Source organism: Chiloscyllium plagiosum, unplaced genomic scaffold (assembly GCF_037043375.1).
Source record: "Chiloscyllium plagiosum isolate Xiang-an unplaced genomic scaffold, Cpla_swu_hap1 HiC_scaffold_111, whole genome shotgun sequence".
Lineage (NCBI taxonomy): Eukaryota > Metazoa > Chordata > Chondrichthyes > Orectolobiformes > Hemiscylliidae > Chiloscyllium > Chiloscyllium plagiosum.
The window spans coordinates 147,839-171,039 of NW_028270250.1; the positions used below are offsets into that span (position 1 = coordinate 147,839).

The following is a 23,201-nucleotide window of genomic DNA, read 5'->3' on the forward strand; positions in this document are numbered from 1 at the left end:
TCTTGTTCCGTGAGCTGTGAAGCTTTCTTTATTCCCCATTTCTCCGACCCAGAAGTGTTATCACATACAGCTGAGCAACCTTGCCACCATCAAAATCATTATTACATCATTTTTCTTTTTGTTAACCTATTACCTATAATCACCAGCAGTAAACCATTTGTGTAACCAATTGAATATTTATAAACAAAGCCCATTATGGGCAAAGCAAACCATTACAAGTGACAGAGTGGGAAGGGACTAAATCAAAGTAGAGTTGGGGGGAGGAGGGGGCAGCGGTGGAGATAAAGCACTGTATCCCCTGTGATGCCCACCTCTATCTAAAGGCTTCGAGAGCATTGATACACACCACATGCTCCTTCTCCAAGGACACCCTGCCGTGAAGCCTTTATCCTCAATCATAGAATAGAATCCCGACAGTAAGGAAGGAGAACATTGACCCATCAAACCCCACCGACCATCTGAAGAACATCACGCCCAGAGCACTCCATCACTGTAATACTGCATTTCCTATGGCTGATCTGCCTAGTCTGCACATTCCTGGTCACTGTGGGCAATTTCGCATGACTGATCCACCTAACCTGCACATCTTTGGACTGTGGGAGGAAACCAGAGCACCTGGAGGGGACCCACACTATAATGGGGAGAATGTGGGAACTCCACACAGGCTGTTGACCAAGGCTGGACTCCAACCTTGTACCTGATGCTGTGAAACAGCCGTGCTACAGTCACAATGTAAATCAAAACAGATGATCCCTGCTCCTTGTCACATTGGTTTTTGTGGAGACTTACTGCCCAGAGAGACATCCTGAGGTTCAGAAAGTGGCAATGGAAGTTCAGTCAACTCCAGCTCAGTTAATGTGGTAAACAACAACAACATCAATACTCCAACAGTGTCATCATGTACAAGGTCCACTCCTGACTCTGATGGACAGTAACATCAGAATCAGAGTCCTGCAGTCCACACGGAGCAGGGGGATGACCACTTCCCTGTGAGGACTCACTGGTCTCTCAATCGTGTTGAAGACGCAGCAAATCCCTTATCATACAGAGGGGTGAACAGCTCCTACCCTGTGTGAACCCGCTGGGGTCTCGGAGGCAGGATGAATCACTGAATCCCTTCTCCCACACTGAGCATCTGAATGGTCTCTCCCCTGTGTTGGCTCACTGCGGTCTCAGTGGGCAGGATGAATCGCTGAATCCCTTCTCCCACACAGACCATCTGAATGACCTCTTCTCCCTGTGTGGGCTCACTGGGGACTTCGCAGGTGTTGCATTTGAGTGAATCTCCCCCCACACTGGAAACAAGTGAACGACCTTTTCCCCAGAGTGAGCTCGCTGGTGTTTAAGTAGGTCAGAGGACTGAGTGAATGCTTTCCCACACACTGAGCAGGTGAATGGCCTCTCACTGATGGGAATGCACTAATGTCTCCGCAGGTGGGAGGTTTGAATGAATCCTTCCTCACACATGGAGTAGGTGAAGTGTCGAAATCCTCTGTTCCATCTCTGGTGCCTCAGCAGATTGTAAGATCAAGTAAATCCCTTCCCATACGTGGGGCAGGTGAATGGCCTCTCCGCAGTGTGACTGTGTTGGTGAGTGTCCCACTGGGAGGGGTAAGTGAATTCATAATTCTGATTGAGTACGTCCTCCTGTTTCCTCAGTTGTTATTGACAATCTCATTCCCCTCGCACCAGAACCCGTTCCAGTATTACAGAAACAGCAGAATGGTCAGCTGCAGCTGGTCACCTGACTGATCACTGGACACGAACGGTTCACTCTCCACAGATGATGCCAGAACTACTGAATTTTTCCAGCAATTTCTGATTTTGTTTCTGATGTCCCAGCATTTCCAGATGTTTAGTTTTACAATACTCATCTTGTCTGTTGCAGAGGAGTTTATTGATGAAATTAGAGGGTTTTGAAAGTTGTACGTTAGGTCACACATCAGCTATGATCATCATGAATGGCAGAACAGAGTTGAGGGGCTGAATGGCCTCCTCCTGTTCCAATGCAAGTTATCCATCGGCAGCTTGTGATAACATTTCCCCTCATTGCTCACTTAACCTCCATGTCGAACACACTGTTACTGACTGAACAAACCTCCTGTGTTTGAACTAAACCTGCTCATGTTCAGTGGCTCCCTCTCCTGCCACCCGGATTTAACTCTCATCATGGAATGCTGTCTTGTATTACTGCGGGAATGCTCACAAGGACAAATCCTGGAGTCTGTACCCCCTGGGATCCACAATCACCGTTTATTTCCTTCTTCCTCTCTCATTCTGGCTATTGTACTCTCGGTTTCAATCCTTTCTCCTGTCATGCTATTCAATATGCCCATGTGGGAGGACTAGAGATAGCTGGAAATTAAACAAGGGAAGTGGGGATGAGGCGGAAGCACGAGGAGCGGTGACAGCAAAGACAGCTCTCATTGTATCGGCAGAGTTTCTCCATGACCCAGTGAGTGGTGAGGCAACCGAGATTGTGGGGGAGACAGATTCAATCAGGGATTTGGTAAGACACTCAGACATTGACCTGTCAATCTGATTGTTAACCCAGATAGAGAGAAAGATGCACATTTAGATAGCACCTTTGATGATCTGGGGCAATGAAAAATCCTTCCAACCCAATGATTTCAACCACAAATCTCTGGAAACACAGACACAAAGCTTTCTACTTGTACCAGGCTGTCTCTGAGCCGCCTCTTTTCTTGAGAAAAGCGTTTTGTGCTGTTCAGCCTTTCCTGGTGATTATAACCGCTATGTTCCTGTAAGAATTGTTACTGAACCTTTATTTTCCTGTTCCTTGGGAGTGATGAAAGTAGCAGAAACATTTCCTGACCTGTGAGGAGTTTCGCTTGCAGTATTAATATTTAGAAATCCATTCCCACCCTCACACACACTGTGAAATTGATGTACAACTGAAGGGAAGGAGTGAGTGAGCACCCACAGAATCATATGTATCTGAGATGAATGAACCTGGCATGAGGAAAATGGGACAACAATCACAACTAGTTGGAATCTCAGAATCCACTGGGTGCAGAAAGAGTCTATTCGGCCCATCGAGTCTGCAATGTCCTGCTCACCCACCCTACCCAGATAACCCTACATTGAACATGCCGTGCCCAACCCATCTAAATTGCACACTGCGCCCATGTTAGCATAGCTAATCCAGTAACGTTACACATCTGTGGGAGGGTCACAAATTCCATCCAAATGCTCGGAATTGTGGATGAAGGCTCACAAATACTTGACTCTGAAACAAATGCACTGCTTTTCAAAATAAAATCTGGGGAAACTGCAATCGGAAAGATTTCTGATTATCTTAGGAGGAAGAGAATTCAAACTCGCGCCATTGACCCAGGGGACGCAGTGAAAGTTACAGAGGTCTGGGAACCAACAGAAATGTAACAGGTTGCGAGCAAGGTGGGGTTGAGACAAGGACAAAAAGACAGTCTGTCAAACGTGGGAAGGCAGGAGAGATTAAACAACAGAAATGGTCGTCCCGCAAGGCCACTGGGAATGGCGTTAGGGCTGGGAAAGAAACCAGGAAACAAGTTATGCAGCTGTCAAAGAAATACATTTATAAAACAGATTATAAAAGCATATTTGGCAGAGATCACAGTCTGAAATTGTTGCTTTCAATGGTGAGTACAAAAAGCTGTAAAGCCTGGGGAGTTCTATTACAGCCAACACATACAGGATGGGACAAGTGGCCTCGACCTGTGCTGTAACTTCCTGATAATTTTTTTTCTGGCATTTGTAGTTCAATACTGATGATGCTATTAACTTTTCAAATTGTACTGGAGTTTAATATTCTGGAGAAAAGTCAAATAAATCACATTGATCAAATTCTACAGATCGTAGTCCATAACCCTGCATGTTCCAGCATTTCAGTTGCATCCATGTCCTGCCGGTGGGACAGGACATACAGGGATAGTGACGGTGGTGTCTAGGACATTGTAAGCTACGATTCTGTGTGTATGACTGTGTTAGGTTGTTGCTTGACTCGTCTGCATTCAAGCTCACACAATAAGATGTTAGCAGGGTGAGACACTACAGTTGGAGCTCCTCTGCTCGCCAGTTCCTTTCCTTTCTGCTTTTTAAAAAATGTCTTTCTCTCTCACTCTCCCCTTTGCAGACTCTGACACAAGTGTCTCAAAATTGAATCATAACAAAACTTTTGAAAAAAATATCCCTACAAGAAAATCAATGGAGGAAAATATATTATTCTTGCATCAACTGCATTTTTAAACAAAAACAATCCTGTTCAATAAACGCTCTCTTTTTTTCCTTAAATTCTATCAAGCGAGTTATTATATTTTGTCCCTCAGTTTACCGATCTTAATAAATATCCAATCAATTTCAGAGCAACATGCTGACAAAGTATTGAACCAATTTACCTGTTTAGGTTTTAGCATTAGTTATTAAGTCATTACCATTACAATAATTGCATAATAATTGGTCTGGGTAACAAGTATACTGAGGTTCACAATTTAATTTATTGAATGTTTGAAAAAATGGTACAATATATCTTTTTTTTTCAGAATTCTAAGAGTAATTATTAAGGCATTTGCATGATAATAATTATTATATGCTTAAGTTAAGTCTTGCTAACAACTACAGTGAATTTTATGTCTGAATTTAATCCAATCTCTCCTAGTACCTATACAGGAATATAAAAATCAATTTTATTTCCAATCAACACACCTACAAAAGAATCCATTATTTCTGATGCAACACGCACTGTTAAAAATATGACTTTTGCTCATTTGAATGATCTGTGTAATCCCAGCCTTATAAATTTAGAAAAACCTCATTACTTTTCCCTGCAACAATTCCTGTTCATTTTTGCAGATAGCACAGTCAAATAGCAAGATCAAATTTCTCATTATACTTAAGTATGCGAATAGAATTTTGAAAATATATATTACTAATATATTATTGTTCATTTCAGTCCATAGACTATAGAACAGTATAGCACAGTACAGGCCCTTTGGCCATGATGTTGGTCGGATCTTTTATCCTACTCTAAGATCAAAGTAACCAACATGCCCTTCATTTACTGTCATCCATGTGCGTTTCCAAGAGTCGCTTAGATGTCTCTGATGGATCTGAATCTACTACCACCACTGGCAGTGCATTCCACGCACCCATCACTATCTACAAATAAACTATCTCTGACATCTCCCCACGACTTCCCCATTCACCTTAAAATTATGCCACTTTGTGGGGAAAAGTCTTTTATTATCCACTCTATTTATGCCTCTCATCATCTTACACAAAGCTATCAAGTAAACTCTCATCCTCTTTCACTGCAATGAACAAAGCCCCAGCTCCCTCAACCTTTTTTCATAAGACATGCCTTTCAATCCAGATAGCATCTTGATAAATCTTATCTGCACCCTCTCTCAAGCTTCCGCGTCCGACATATAATGAGGTGATCAGAACCGAACACAACATTCTAAGTGTAGTCTCACCAGGGATCCATAGAGCTGCAGCATAACCTCGTGGCTCTTAAAATCAATCTCCCTGCTAATGAAAGCCAACACACTATACACCGTCTTAATAACCCTATCACCTTGAATGTCAGTTATGAGGGATCTATGGACTTGGACCCTGCGAAGCCTCTGTTCCTCCACATTGTCAAGAATCCTGCATTTAATTCGAAAATATGCATTAAAATTTGAAGTTCCAAAATGAATAACTTCACACTTTCCCAGGTTGAACTCCATCTGCCATTGCTCTCCATCCTGTCATTGTCCTATAGCAACCTACAAAAGCCCTCCATACTATTCACAACTCCACCAACCCTCGTGTCATTGGCAAACTTCCTAACCCACTCTTCCACTTCCTCATCCAAGTCATTTATTAAAATCACAAAGAGCAGAGGTCCAGAACTGATCGCTTCAGAACACCATTGGTCATCGTGCTCCAAGCTGAAAACTATCTATGTAATCTCACCCTGTCTTCTATGGGCCGGCCAATTTATTATCTAAACAAGCTGGTTTCTCTATATCCCATTCCTCATTACTTTCTAAATGAGCCTACTATGGGGAACCTTATCAAATACATTGCTAAAATCCAGATACACCACATCCACTGCTGTGTCCTTACCAATGGGTTTGTCACATCCTCAAATAATTCAATAAGGTTTGTGAGGCATAATCTGCCGCTCCCAAAGCCATGATGACCATCTCTAAGCAATCTATGAATTTCCAAATAATCATCAATCCTGTCTCTCAGAATCCTCTCCAATAATTTGCCCACAACTGATGTAAGACTGACTCATCGATGATTCCCAGGATTATCTCAATTGCCTTTCTTGAATAAGGGAATAACGTTTGCCACCCTCCAATCATCTGGTATGACTCTATTGGACAGTGAGGATGCAAAGATCATTCCCAAAACACAGTAATCCCTTGCCTCCCTTCCCATAACAACCTAAGTTATATCTTTTCTGGCTCGGGGACTTATCTATCCCCATGATTTTTCAATATTTTCAGCACATTCTCAGCCTTAACATCGACCTGTTAGATCATATCAGCCTGTTTCACGCTGTCTTCGCAAAGGACAACGTCCCACTCACTCATGAATACTGAAGCAAAGTACTCATTAACGACCTCCCTACCTGCTCTCACTCCTGGCACAAGTTTGCTTCACTATACGGGATATAAATGTGGAATTATGTCTCAGCACTGAATTAATGTAAAGATATTGCAGTGTACAATCACTTGATTACTTTGAATATTGAACTGTATTTTAACTGAGAAAATACAGTTGAATTGATTTGATTATATTTCACTTCATGCTAACATTTATTGTATTTCGAACCACAATAAGAGATTCCTTTTTATGTATATAAAACATACTTAAAATTCATCGCACGTTTATGTGCAGAAAATAGAATTAACATCTGCTTGTTCCTTCCTTTATCGATGGCCGTTCAGTTTGAATTTGTGGAAGTTGTACATTGTTGAAAGGAAGGGAAATTGTCTTCAACTGAATATTCACATTGAATGACTGATGCATTTTTTAAAATCAAAGTACAATGAGCACGCAGTTTTGTCAATTTGTCTTTCAAAGAATTGTCATGAGATTCCTGTTTATTTAAGACCACCACTCCTTTATTCTATTGTTATTGCAAAATATTGTTTAATTTCCAGTCCATAACACACAGAAAGTGTCTAATTAATTCCCATTCAAATTACTACAATAAACAACTGATTAGTTTTCATTTGAGTAACCACATTAAACATAATATTACAGTCCTGCCCGTCGTGAGTGGGGAAATTATGAAAGGAGCTTGAGTAGCTGTGGTAGTGTCTCTATTACTAGACCCGAGGGAAGGTTTCAAATCACACCTTCAACAGAAATATATCAAGAGCCGCACTGAATGTTAATTAGAAAGTACCGAAGCACAGATTGAATTGCTTATTAATCCAACATCAAATCTGCTTCTATCTTTTATATCAATGATCACAAAATCTGATACTTATTCGTGTCAGGTTACCAAGAAATATATGTACAGGTATTCTCCCACTCTTGGAAAGTTCGGTTTCGCCATTTTGCTTTTACAAAATACTTACATTTGTCCCCATTTTCTCTAACTGAAAGGAATCCGGAGAGAATTTTCACTTTTATGGAGAAAGGGGAGATGTTTCCCATATAAATTAATGATTCTTCGATTTACGCATTTTCAGCTTATGAAAAGCTTTACTTTCGGATAGTGTGGATACCTGTAACTAATTTTGTTGCTTATAAATTCCTGGGGAATATTTGAAAATGTTGCAGAATTAAAGATTACAATGTCTAAGTAATGAGATTAATTTTTTGTTGCAAAGGGGCAAGTCCAAACAATTGAAACACATTAAACATTATTCCCTCGTGCTATAAATTTGAAATAAAGTTGATATTATCTTCAGTAAACTAATAAATGCTACCACCTATTACTTGTCAGTCAGCTGGTTAGCTACTTTGTAACTAAATGGTGTGATTCATCTAACTATTACTCTGTCGTTTGATCAAAGTGAATTTGTAATTGTTGTCCAATTTATGAATTGTCAGAAAATTATTTTTATTTTTCCATTCACCTGTTCATTTCGACCGTAAGGTTGAAATGCTTTGACAATATTGGAGTGTGTTCATTTAAAAATAGGTTCTGCACATCTGTCAAATATCTCACTTCTTGCATTATAATTCAAGAATGTTTCCTGGTGGAATTCTAGTAAATTCCAAACATTTGTTGACTTCAAATAAGATCTTTCACACCCAATTATCAATCTGTTGTTAATTTTCCAGCTGTTTACATTGACATTTATTAGGAACTCATTCAGAGAGATCAACTGACAATTATAAACTATTTGCAGGATTATTTAATTGAAAGAAAGATACAAACGTGCAAACATTTTTTGGAAGGAATTGCTTTTTCATTCAAATACGTCGGCTGCTCAAGAATTCTATATCGCCTTCCATTGGTTTACTTGTCGAGAATGCAAATTTGTAATTCACGTGAATTTTAATCTGTTCTGTATTTTGAGATTTGTATCTGATGTAAGAAGAAAACGAGGATCAATTAATAAGAGAACTTCAGTGAATAGAAAGCATAGTAAATTAAAATGACAGAGGCAACCTTGAGTATTATCTCTGAATATTCAGTCAAATATTTCTAATGTCAAGAGCGTGGTGCCGGAAAAGCACAGCAGGTCAGGCAGCATTTGACGAGAAGCAGAATCGACGTTTTGGGCATAACCCCTTGATCAGGAATCTTTTCTGATGATGGCCTAATGCCGACAGGTCGGTACTCCTGCTCTTTGGATATGCCTCGCCTTTTCCAAAGCCACACTCGTGGCTCTGATCTTCAGCTTCAGCTTTCCTTACTTTCTCCAAATATGTTTAATTAACATGAACTGAAAATGTTAGCATCAGCAGTTAAACAAGAACAAATTAACACATTTGTTTGCAATATTTATAGTGAAAACTGGTTTGAGAACATTCAACAAATCAGATCGAACAACATCTCTTGCCTCTAGAACCCTTGGCCATTCATACTAAAGAATAACCATGCTTTGAACAACCAGTATGGTGTATAACTACTGAACTGAAATACCAGAGGGACAACGATTGCATTTATTGGAGGGAATAATAACCAGATCCTTACTGTGATAGTGGTGATCGATCTCAGGAAAAATAAGATATTCAAAGTTTGTGAGAAGATTTGTAGCTCGGGTGCTCGTTGCTGTGGTTGTGTTCGCCGAGCTGAAAGTTTTTGTTGCAAACGTTTCGTCCCCTGTCTAGGTGACATCCTCAGTGCTTGGGAGCCTCCTGTGAAGCGCTTCTGTGGTGTTTTCTCCGGCATTTATAGTGGCCTGTTCCTGCCGCTTCCGGTTGTCAGTTTCAACTGTCCACTGTAGTGGCCGGTATATTGGATCCAGGTCTATGTGTTGTTGATGGAGTTTGTGGATGAGTGCCATGCTTCTAGGAATTCCCTGGCTGTGCTTTGTTTCGCTTGCCCTATAATGGTAGTGTTGTCCCAGTCAAATTCATGTTGTTTGTCGTCTGCGTGTGTGGCTACTACTGGACTTGTGCCTCACAACACACTTCACATTCAAAAACCAGATATACGAACAAATCAACGGAACACCCATGGGCTCACCGATCTCGAGACTCATAGCAGAAGCAGTAATGCAAAGGTTAGAACAAACAGTCTTACCACAAATTCAACCCAAACTCTGGGTCAGATACGTTGATGACACCTTTGTAATAATTAAAAACACGGATATAGAGAAAACACCCCGGATCATCAGCTCCACACTCACAGGAATCCGATTCACGAGAGAGGAAGAAAAGGACAACCAACTCCCCATTCCTCGACGTGAGGGTACAGAGAACACCAAATGGAGAATTCACCACTAAGGTACACAGGAAAGACACACACACAGACCAAGTCCTGAACTATGAAAGCAACCACCCCAATACACACAAACGAAGTTGCATCAAGACACTATTCAAAAGGGCCACAACACACTGCAGCACACCAGAACTGCAGAAAGAGGAAGAGGAACACCTATACAAGGTATTCACCAAAAACGGATATCCTCGCAATTTCATCAGCAGATGCCTAAGGGAAACACAACAGAATGAGGACATGCCGCAACCCAAAGGACTAGCCACACTAGTCTCTGAAATGACAGCCAGAGTACTGCGACCACTAGGACTTATAACAGCACACAAACCAACAGCCACTCAGACAACAACTCACCAGAACGAAGGACCCGATACCCAGCATGAACAAAACTAATGTAGTGTACAAAATGCCATGCAAGGACTGCACAAAACACTATATAGGACAAACAGGAAGACAGCTAACACACATGGAGCAGGTGGTGTCTAAATCCTCTGTGCCATCTCTGGTGCCTCAGCAGATTGTAAGATCGAGTAAATCCCTTCCCATACGTGGGGCAGGTGAATGGCCTCTCCGCAGTGTGACTGTGTTGGTGAGTGTCCCACTGGGAGGGGTAAGTGAATTCATAATTCTGATTGAGTACGTCCTCCTGTTTTCTCAGTTGTTATTGACAATCTCATTCCCCTCGCACCAGAACCCGTTCCAGTATTACAAAAACAGCAGAATGGTCAGCTGCAGCTGGTCACCTGACTGATCACTGGACACGAACGGTTCATTCTCCACAGATGCTGCCAGACCTGCTGAATTTTTCCAGCAATTTCTGATTTTGTTTCTGATTTCCCAGCATTTGCAGATGTTTAGTTTTCTAATACTCATCTTGTCTGTTGCAGAGGAGTTTATTGATGAAATTAGAGGGTTTTGAAAGTTGTACGTGAGGTCACACATCAGCTGTGATCATCATGAATGGCAGAACAGAGTTGAGGGGCTGAATGGCCTCCTCCTGTTCCAATGCAAGTTATCCAGCGGCAGCTTGTGATAACATTTCCCCTCACTGCTCACTTAACCTCCATGTCGAACACACTGTTACTGACTGAACAAACCTCCTGTGTTTGAACTAAACCTGCTCATGTTCAGTGGCTCCCTCTCCTGCCACCCGGGTTTAACTCTCATCATGGAATGCTGTCTTGTATTACTGCGGGAATGCTCACAAGGACAAATCCTGGAGTCTGTATCCCCTGGGATCCACAATCACCGTTTATTTCCTTCTTCCTCTCTCATTCTGGCTATTGAACTCTCGGTTTCAATCCTTTCTCCTGTCATGCTATTCAATATGCCCATGTGGGAGGACTAGAGGTAGCTGGAAATTAACGAAGGGAAGTGGGGATTAGGCGGAAGCACGAGGAGCGGTGACAGCAAAGACAGTTGTCATTGTATCGGCAGAGTTTCTCCATGACCCAGTGAGTGGTGAGACACCTTAGTTTGTGGGCGGAGACAGATTCAATCAGGGATTTGGTAAGACACTCAGACATTGACCTGTCAATCTGATTGTTAACTCAGATAGAAAGAAAGATGCACATTTAGATAGCACCTTTGATGATCTGGGGCAATGAAACATGTTTCCAACCCAATGATTTCAACCACAAATCTCTGAAAACACAGACACAAAGCTTTCTACTTGTACCAGGCTGACTCTGAGCCTCCTCCTTTCTTGAGAAAAGCGTTTTGAGCTGTTCAGCCTTTCCTGGTGATTATAACCGCTATGTTCCTGTAAGATTTGTGATTGAATCTTTATTTTCCTGTTCCTTGGGAGTGATGAAAGTAGCAGAAACATTTCCGGACCTGTGAGGGGTTTCGCTTGCTGTATTAATATTTTGAAATCCATTCCCACCCTCACACACACTGTGAAATTGATGTAAAACTGAAGGGAAGGAGTGAGTGAGCACCCACAGAATCATATGTATCTGAGTTGAATGAACCTGGCATGAGGAAAATGGGACAACAATCACAACTAGTTAGAATCACAGAATCCGGTGGGTGCAGAAAGAGTCTATTCGGCTCATCGAGTCTGCAATGACCTGCTCACCCACCCTACCCAGATAACCCTACATTAAACATGGCTCGCCCAACCCACCTAAATTGCACACTGCGCCCATGTTAGCATAGCTAATCCAGTAACGTTACACATCTGTGGGAGGGTCACAAATTCCATCCAAATGCTCGGAATTGTGGATGAAGGCTCACAAATACTTGACTCTGAAACAAATGCACTGCTTTTCAAAATAAAATCTGGGGAAACTGCAATCGGAAAGATTTCGGATTATCTTAGGAGGAAGAGAATTCAAACTCGCGCCATTGACCCAGGGGACGCAGTGAAAGTTACAGAGGTCTGGGAACCAACAGAAATGTAACAGGTTGCGAGCAAGGTGGGAGTGAGACAAGGACAAAAAGACAGTCTGTCAAACGTGGGAAGGCAGGAGAGATTAAACAGCAGAAATGGTCGTCCCGCAAGGCCACGGGGAATGGCATTAGGGGCTGGGAAAGAAACCAGGGAACAAGGTGTGCAGCTGTCAAAGAAATACATTTATAAAACTGATTATAAAAGCATGTTTGGCAGAGATCACAGTCTGAAATTGTTGCTTTCAATGGTGAGTACAAAAAGCTGTAAAGCCTGGGGAGTTCTATTACAGCCAATAAATACAGGATGGGCCAAGTGGCCTCGATCTGTGCTGTAACTTCCTGATAATTTTTGTTCTGACATTTGTAGTTCAATACTGATGATGCTAATAACTTTTCAAATTGTACTGGAGTTTAATATTCTGGAGAAATGTCAAATAAATCACATTGATCACATTCTGCAGATCTTAGTCCATAACCCTGCATGTTCCAGCATTTCAGTTACATCCATGTCCTGCCGGTGGGACAGGACATACAGGGATAGTGACGGTGGTGTCTCGGACATTGTAAGCTATGATTCTGTGTGTATGACTGTGTTAGGTTGTTGCTTGACTCGTCTGCATTCCAGCTCACGCAATAAGATGTTAGCAGGGTGAGACACTACAGTTGGAGCTCCTCTGCTCGCCAGTTCCTTTCCTTTCTGCTTTTTAAAAATTTCTTTCTCTCTCACTCTCCCCTTTGCAGACTCTGACACAAGTGTCTCAAAATTGAATCATAACAAAACTTTTGAAAAAAATATCCCTACAAGAAAATCAATGGAGGAAAATATATTATTGTTGCATCAACTGCATTTTTAAACAAAAACAATCCTGTTCAATAAACACTCTCATTTTTTTCCTTCAATTCTATCAAGCGAGCTATTATATTTTGTCCCTCAGTTTACCGATCTTAATAAATATCCAATCAATTTCAGAGCAACATGCTGACAAAGTATTGAACCAATTTATCTGTTTAGGTTTTAGCATTAGTTATCAAGTCATTACCATTACAATAATTGCATAATAATTGGTCTGGGTAACAAGTATACTGAGGTTCACAATTTAATTTATTGAATGTTTGAAAAAATGGTACAATATATCTTTTTTTCAGAATTCTAACAGTAATTATTAAGGCATTTGCATGATAATAATTATTATATGCTTTTGTTTAGCCTTGCTAACAACTACAGTGAATTTTATATCTGAATTTAATCCAATCTTTCCTAGTACCTATACAGTAATATAAAAATCAATTTTATTTCCAATCAACACACCTACAAAAGAATCCATTATTTCTGATGCAACACGCACTGTTAAAAATATGACTTTTGCTCATTTGAATGATCTGTGTAATCCCAGCCTTATAAATTTAGAAAAACCTCATTACTTTTCCCTGCAACAATTCCTGTTCATTTTTGCAGATAGCAGTCAAATAGCAAGATCAAATTTCTCTTTATGCTTAAGTATGTGAAGAGAATTTTGAAAATCTATATTGCTAATATATAATTCTTCATTTCAGTCCATAGACTATAGAACAGTATAGCACAGTACAGGCCCTTTGGCCATGATGTTGGTCGGATCTTTTATCCTACTCTAAGATCAAACTAACCAACATGCCCTTCATTTACTGTCATCCATGTGCGTTTCCAAGAGTCGCTTAGATGTCCCTGATGGATCTGAATCCACTACCACCACTGGCAGTGCATTCCACGCACCCATCACTATCTACAAATAAACTATCTCTGACATCTCCCCACGACTTCCCCATTCACCTTAAAATTATGCCACTTTGTGGGGAAATGTCTTTTATTATCCACTCTATTTATGCCTCTCATCATCTTACACAAAGCCAGCAAGTAAACTTTCATCCTCTTTCACTGCAATGAACAAAGCCCCAGCTCCCTCAACCTTTTTTCATAAGACATGCCTTCCAATCCAGATAGCATCTTGATAAATCTTATCTGCACCCTCTCTAAAGCTTCACCGTCCGACGGAGAATGAGGTGATCAGAACCGAACACAATATTCCAAGTGTCGTCTCACCAGGGATCCATAGAGCTGCAGCATAGCCTCGTGGCTCTTAAATTCAATCTCCCTGCTAATGAAAGCCAACACACCATACACCGCCTTAATAACCCTATCACCTTGGATGTCTGTTATGAGGGATCTATGGACGTGGACTCCGAGAAGCCTCTGTTCCTCCACATTGTAAAGAATCCTGCATTTAATCCGAAAATATGCATTAAAATTTGAAATTCCAAAATGAATAACTTCACACTTTCCCAGGTTGAACTCCATCTGCCATTTCTCAGCCCAGCTCTACATCCTGTCAATGTCCTCCAGCAACCTACATAAGCCCTCCGTACTATTCACAACTCCACCAACCGTCGTGTCATTGGCAAACTTCCTAACCCACTCTTCCACTTCCTCATCCAAGTCATTTATTAAAATCACAAAGGGCAGAGGTCCAGAACTGATCGCTTCAGAACACCATTGGTCATCGTGCTCCAAGCTGAAAACTATCTATATAATCTCACCCTGTCTTCTATGGGCCAGCCAATTTATTATCTAAACAAGCTGGTTTCTCTATATCCCATTCCTCATTACTTTCTAAATGATCCTACAATGGGGAACCTTATCAAATACATTGCTAAAATCCAGATACACCACATCCACTGCTGTGTCCTTACCAATGGGTTTGTCACATCCTCAAATAATTCAATAAGGTTTGTGAGGCATAATCTGCCGCTCCCAAAGCCATGATGACCATCTCTAAGCAATCTATGAATTTCCAAATTATCATCAATCCTGTCTCTCAGAATCCTCTCCAATAATTTGCCCACAACTGATGTAAGACTGACTCATCGATGATTCCCAGGATTATCTCAATTACCTTTCTTGAATAAGGGAATAACGTTTGCCACCCTCCAATCATCTGGTATGACTCTAGTGGACAGTGAGGATGCAAAGATCATTACCAAAACACAGTAATCCCTTGCCTCCCTTCCCATAACAACATAAGTTATATCCTTTCTGGCTCAGGGGACTTATCTATCCCCATGATTTCTCAATATTTTCAGCACATTCTCAGCTTTAACATCGACCTATTCGACCATATCAGCCTGTTTCACGCTGTCTTCACAAAGGACAAGGTCCCACTCACTCATGAATACTGAAGCAAAGTACTCATTAACGACCTCCCTACCTGCTCTCACTCCTGGCACAAGTTTGCTTCACTATACGGGATATAAATGTGGAATTATGTCTCAGCACTGAATTAATGTAAAGATATTGCAGTGTACAATCACTCGATTACTTTGAATATTGAACTGTATTTTAACTGAGAAAACACAGTTGAATTGATTTGATTATATTTCACTTCATGCTAACATTTATTGTATTTCGAACCACAATAAGAGATTCCTTTTTATGTATATAAAACATACTTAAAATTCATCGCACGTTTATATGCAGAAAATAGAATTTACATCTGCTTATCCCTTCCTTTATCGATGGCCGTTCAGTTTGAATTTGTGGAAGTTGTACATTGTTGAAAGGAAGGGAAATTGTCTTCAACTGAATATTCACATTGAATGACTGATGCATTTTTTTAAATCAAATTACAATGAGCACGCAGTTTTGTCAATTTGTCTTTCAAAGAATTGTCATGAGATTCCTGTTTATTTAAGACCACCATTCCTTTATTCTATTGTTATTGCAAAATATTGTTTAATTTCCAGTCCATTACACACAGAAAGTGCCTAATTAATTCCCATTCAAATAACTACAATAAACAGCTGATTAGTTTTCATTTGAGTAACCACATTAAACATAATATTACAGTCCTGCCCGTCGTGAGTGGGAAAATTATGAAAAGAGCTTGAGTAGCTGTGGTAGTGTTTCTATGACGAGACCCGAGGGAAGGTTTCAAATCACACCTTCAACAGAAGTATATCAAGAGCCGCACTGAATGTTAATTAGAAAGTACCTAAACACAGATTGAATTGCTTATTAATCCAACATTAGGTATGCTTCCATCTATTATATCAATAATCACAAAATCTGATACTTATTCGTGTCAGGTTACCAAGAAATATATGTACAGGTATTCCCCCACTCTTCGAATTTTCGATTTCGCCATTTTTCTTTTACAAAAGACTTGCATTTGTCCCCATTTTCTCTAACTGAAAGGAATCTGAAGAGAATTTTCACTTTTATGGAGAAAGGGGAGATGTTTCCCATATAAATTAGTGCTTCTTCGATTTACGCATTTTCAGCTTATGAAAAGCTTTACTTTCGCATAGTGTGGATACCTGTAACTAATTTTGTTGCTTATAAATTCCTGAAGAATATTTGAAAATGTTGCAGAATTAAAGATTACAATGTCTAAGTAATGAGATTGATTTTTTTTGTTGCAAAGGGGCAAGTCCAAACAATTGAAACAGATGAAACATTATTCCCTCGTGCTATAAATTTGAAATAAAGTTGATATCTTCTTCAGTAAACTAATGAATACAGTAAACTAATGAGTGCCATGCTTCTAGGAATTCCCTGGCTGTTCTTTGTTTCGCTTGCCCTATAATGGTAGTGTTGTCCCAGTCAAATTCATGTTGTTTGTCGTCTGCGTGTGTGGCTACAAGGGATAGCTGGTCGTGTCGTTTCGTGGCTAGTTGATGTTCGTGGATGCGGATCGTTAGCTGTCTTCCTCTTTGTCCTATATAGTGTTTTGTGCAGTCCTTGCATGGCATTTTGTACACTACATTAGGTTTGCTCATGCTGGGTATCGGGTCATTCGTTCTGGTGAGTTGTTGTCTGAGAGTGGCTGTTGGTTTGTGTGCTGTTATAAGTCCTAGTGTTCGCAGTACTCTGGCTGTCATTTCAGAGATCTTCTTGATGTATGGTAGTGTGGCTAGTCCTTTGGGTTGCGGCATGTCCTAGTTCTGTTGTCTTTCCCTTAGGCATCTGCTGATGAAATTGCGAGGATATCCGTTTTTGGTGAATACCTTGTATAGGTGTTCCTCTTCCTCTTTTTGCAGATCTGGTGTGCTGCAGTGTGTTGTGGCCCTTTTGAATAGTGTCTTGATGCAACTTCGTTTGTGTGTATTGGGGTGGTTGCTTTCATAGTTCAGGACTTGGTCTGTGTGTGTGTCTTTCCTGTGTACCTTAGTGGTGAATTCTCCATTTGGTGTTCTCTGTACCCTCACGTCTAGGAATGGGGAGTTGGTTGTCCTTTTCTTCCTCTCTCGTGAATCGGATTCCTGTGACTGTGGCGTTGATGATCCGGGGTGTTTTCTCTATATCCGTGTTTTTAATTATTACAAAGGTGTCATCAACGTATCTGACCCAGAGTTTGGGTTGAATTTGTGGTAAGACTGTTTGTTCTAACCTTTGCATTACTGCTTCTGCTATGAGTCTCGAGATCGGTGAGCCCATGGGTGTTCCATTGATTTGTTCGTATATCTGGCTTTTGAATGTGAAGTGTGTTGTGAGGCACAATTCCAGTAGTAGCCACACACGCAGACGATAACCAACATGAATTTGACTGGGACAACACGACCATTATAGGGCAAGCGAAACAAAGCACAGCCAGGGAATTCCTAGAAGCATGGCACTCATCCACAAACTCCATCAACAAACACGTTGACCTGGACCCAATATACCGGCCACTACAGTGGACAGTTGAAACTGACAACCGGAAGCGGCAGGGACAGGCCACTATAAATGCCGGAGAAAACACCACAGAAGCGCTTCACAGGAAGCTCCCAAGCACTGAGGATGTCACCTAGACAGGGGACGAAACGTTTGCAACAAAAACTTTCAGCTCGGCGAACAGAACCACAGCAACAATAAGATATTTACTGTGATTATCCCACTGAACAGTAATTAGATCGTCATGATGATCTTTGTGTGGCTTTCTGTGCTGTGTTTTGTTTGAACATTGATTTCAGTAACATTGAGATAGTTTACAAGATTGACAATTGACAGTTAAAGATAAGTTTTAAAGGTAACATTTAAAAAAAAATGTCAGTTTTGTTTAATGAAACACAATTCTAAGTTTACGGAATCCCGACTGTGTGGAAGCAGACCATTTGGCCCATCAAGCCTACGATGACCTTTCAAAGAATAATCCACTCAGAACCATTCTGCTCTCAAATTACTGGACATTTACTCCTGACTAATGCACCCAGCCTACACATCGCTGAACAGAACATGGCCAATTTACCTAAACTGCTCATCTTTGGTTTGTGGGAGAAAACCAGAACATGCAAACTCCACACAGACATGTGACCGAGGATGGAATTGAATCCCAATGCATAACGCTGCAAGACAGGACTGCTAACCACTGATCATCTGTTCTCAAACCCCAGCCCCCATGCAAGAAGTGAGATAAGTGAGAGACGTGCAAAGTCAAATTTCAAATGAACACTCTGATATTGCCAACGCGTTTTAATCTTACATTCAATATGAATAGGTGAATGGAAAACAAAAAAAAATAACACTCCCTGACAAATCATGAATGAACAATAATTAGAAAATTAATATAGTCAAAGGACACAACAATATTCAGGAAAATTGCATTGTTTAACAACAAATTTGGGAAAGAGCTAACTAATGAATAACGGGAAGTGGCATTTGTTTATTTTACTGATGAAGCAATTGACTTGCTTTTCATCTTAGTAACACTACAGAATAGCGATTTATGTGTCTAATATGTTTGAATCACGTTCTTTCCAATAAAAAAAATCAGTACAATCACATAGACTGCTTCATCTTTAAGACTGCAACACTCTCAAATACTTTCCAGGAATTTAGAACCAACAGAATTAGTTAATTTGGTTTCTTGGGAACTCGAAGAGAATAAACCGCAGATTCTGTGAATTAGTCATTCAATGCGATTATTCAGCTGAAGACAACATCACTTCTTTGCAAAAATTGTCAACTTTGAAAAATTCAAAATGCATTGTCATTGTTTAATGAAACAATACAGATATGTTAATTATTTTTCATTTGACTTAACAAAACTCAGGAATTTTACATGATTTTGTTGCATGCAAAATACTTAGATCTTATTGCAATTAAAAATACAATCAGTGTTCGCATCGAAGTGAAGTGTATTGAAATGAATTCAACTATGTTTCCGCGGGTAAAATAAGAATTAATATTAACAATGATTGAGAGATTGTACACTACAATATATTTAGTTATTCATATAAAGAGCCGAAATTCCACATGTACGGCACGTACTGGATCGAATAATTGTTACGTATGAGCAACAACTCGATTATAAAATTCGATCAATGAATTTAGAAATAATGAGTAATCTCGTTTTGCTATGTGACTGAGGAATATGTGCAAACAAACAGGAATTATTGCAGTGAAAAGTAATTGCTGGTCTGTGAATTTAAAGACTGTGATTATGGTGATCATTCAGGTAAGCAACAATTAGACATTTACAATTAATGTTGGATGGGAAGTCCTTGGATCCATTGTGGGATACTTGACCTGAAAAAAAAGTTTCATATTGCAGTGTTGGTACTCAGAAACAATTGGTTAAATTAAAATGTGAATCTCATTTTACTTGTTCAAAAGACTTTCTTAAATAATTGCTCAATTATTGTCATGACAGTGACTTGATAATTAATGTTGTAATATTGGCTGGAATGCTAAATGTCTTCAAGGCAGAAATTGATAAATTCTTGATGTCACAAGGAATGCGGGGAGAATGCGGGTAAGTGGAGTTGAAATGCCCATCAGCCATGATTGAATGGCGGACTGGACTTAATGGGCCGAATGGCCTTACTTCCGCTCCTATGTCTTATGGTCTTGTGGTCTTATGAGCAATTAAAATGATTCAACATTTCAAAAACACTTTGCTGTGATGTTGATTGGATATTTATTAAAATTGGTAAATTGTGGAATAAAATATAGTCACTAGCTTTATGAGTTGAAGAAAAAGTGAGCCATTCAGTGATTATAGAACAATGTTTTCTTTCTTTACTAAAGAATACAGATAACACAAGAAATATGAATTTGCATCAAATGGTTTCTTCACAGAGACATGTTATTTTAATTTAGATAATTAATATTATGATCAGAGTTCAGAAATGTAAATTTGGAAGAAAATTAATAGATAATGAAAGTGAGTATGAAAGTGAACAAATGATGCAATGATATTTGGTATATAAAGAAATTATAATAATTGTGTCATTATTGTCCAATGATGAATAATGTTGGAATAGAAAAGACAAAAAAAAAATCAATATGTTCAAATCAGTTCTTTCCTTACAATGAAACCAATAATCATTTTGCAGAGAGCATGATTTGAAAATAAAACAGTCATTTTATGTGTTATATAAACTGAAGACTACTTCCATTTTGCAAAAATGGATACTTCCACAAATTCAAAATTTAGGTTTGCTGAATTATGCAACAAAAATGGTTGTAATTTGAAATATCTCTTGCACACAAATTTAAAATAAGTACACTTAAAGATTTTTAGAATGACAAAACGTTTGTTGTATACATGATTGTAATAGTCAATATCTGTGATAAAGTAGAAGCATTGTTTTAAGCAACATCGTCATCTTTAACTACTGAACTGAAATAGAAGATATCAATTGCTCTTGTTGCGTGGAATAGTAAACAAATGCTTGTCATTGGTTTCAGGAGCAATAAGGATCATACTCAGGTTATTCTACTGAACAATAATCAGATGGCGATGAAAGTCTTTGTGAAGCTCTATGTGTATTGTTTAGCGTGAACATTGGTTTCAATAAAATTGAGATATTTGCATGAATTAGGAACAGATTGATAATTGGGTGTGAATGAAATGATTAAAAATCAGACAGTTTTTGATATTTACGAGGATTGCTGAGTGAAACCTTCTTAAACCATCATGCAATCAATGGGATAAGTGAGAGTTTGCAAATCCAACTTTCAAATGAACACAACCTGATATTTTCACACCATTTCAATGTCACATTCAATATAAATAGATGACTGGAAAGCTAAAATCAAATCTCACACAATTCATAAACTGACCAGTAATTTAAAAAATGATAAATAATATCAAGTGGCATTTGTTTATTTTACTGAAGAAGTAATTGATCTTTTCTCATATTTATAGCACTGGGACATAAAATTCTATGTGTTGTTTTAACTAAGATCTACAGAACAAGAGAAAATTAGTGACTATCATGACTTTGTATATTTCAGCTTTATGACTGCAACATTCCTAATATTTTCCGAGGACTATTGATTGAATGGAATTAGTGTCCAGAAGAAAGTGTATAGCAGATACTGTGATTATTGGAATGAACGATGATACCTCCATATAATCTCCTGATATTGTGATTGGATATACAGTAAATGTCAGCATCGAAATAAGTTATAATCAAATCAATTTAAAAATTTTCCATGTTTAAAGTAAAATAAATACAATATTCACAATGATTGAGAGATTGTAATTTGCAATGTCCTTGCAGTATTTATTGTACGGAAGCATAATTCCACATTTGTATCCCTTACTGGATTGCAAAATTATTATAAATAAGATATATTAGCAACAAAGGGATTTTAAAAATCATATTCATGAATTTGAGAATAATGAGATATCTCATCTTGATATTAGACTGAGTAATATATAGAAATGAAGAGTAATATTGCAGGGAAACATATTTGGAGCTCTCTGAATTTGAAAGGGTGAGATAATTGTTATCTTTCAAATGAGCAAAAATCAGATATTTACAAAGAATTTTGCAAGGGATATTATTGGTCGTTTTGTATTTGGATTGGCCTGAACAAATAGGTATTAATATCGTAGCGTTGATAATATGAAATAATGAAAGAAATTTTAAAAATCACTGCATTTTTACAAAGTCTAAGTTAAATTGTTGTGTAATTATTGTATTTGATAAATGCCTTTATAATCCTGATAGATAAATAGACTTAATATTTTGAAAGCACTTTGCTTTGATTTTGATTAGATATTCATTAAAATTAAGAAACTGGGTAAGGAAAAAGCCTCCGGGAAAACAAAAGAAGAAAAAAACAATTGAAATGGAGGCGGGGTCCCTTACAACATTCCTCCTGAAAGCCCTTAGGGCAGGATTTTGTGGAATTGGAGAAATAATACTTGTACAAGGGAGAATGATGTTTAAATATTGTTGCTTTGTATGGACTAAGGAATCCATTCTTCGTCCCGATGTCTTCTGGCCAAAGTACAGGTCGGACGAAGACTGGGTTTGTAAATATCTGAATTTATATGTCACTGAATGAGAGAGAGAGAGAATGCAAAGAGCTGTACAGCTGGTAGAAAGTTTAACCCTTTGTGATTTGGTTTGAATGAACATTTGTTTGTTGGTAATTGAATGTTTGCGTTTTATTCCCTGGAGCTTGACTTCCAGGACTGTTTTAAATCTGATTTTTATTATGGTAACTTAACATGATTTCTTTTAAGGTTAAGGATTCTATCGAGATTATGAAGAAAAAAGAATAACTCCTGTTCTTTTTATAGATCATGACTGCCTTACTATCAGTTTCTAACTAATCTCTTTTATCATTACATAAAAGCGATTTATGGAGGACAGTTGAAGTTTCAATTCCACATTAGACTGTAGTAAAAACAAAATTCTATGGTTAATATCTGTGGCCTTGGATTCGGTAATTATTCATGCATTAGGAGTTTTGTTTTAAACTTGAATAGACAAATTCTTTTAAGGCAGCTCTGATGATTTCACGACCTATATTATTGTAATTGAGCAATGATTGGTCAGGACTACTTAAGAAAACTAATCTTGGATTTAAATTAAGGGACTAAAACTGGGTGATTACAGTGGATTTCAAAATTGGGAACTGTGTGCATTTTACATT

The 23,201-nt window shown here is 38.9% G+C and overlaps 1 long non-coding RNA gene across 1 annotated transcript in view; it reads left to right on the plus strand.

Annotated features, from left to right (window-relative positions):
- The window catches only part of LOC148134047 (uncharacterized), a 40,468-nt gene that overhangs the window by 13,374 nt on the left and 3,893 nt on the right, over positions 1-23,201 (plus strand). The gene's annotated exons all lie outside the window — the stretch shown is intronic.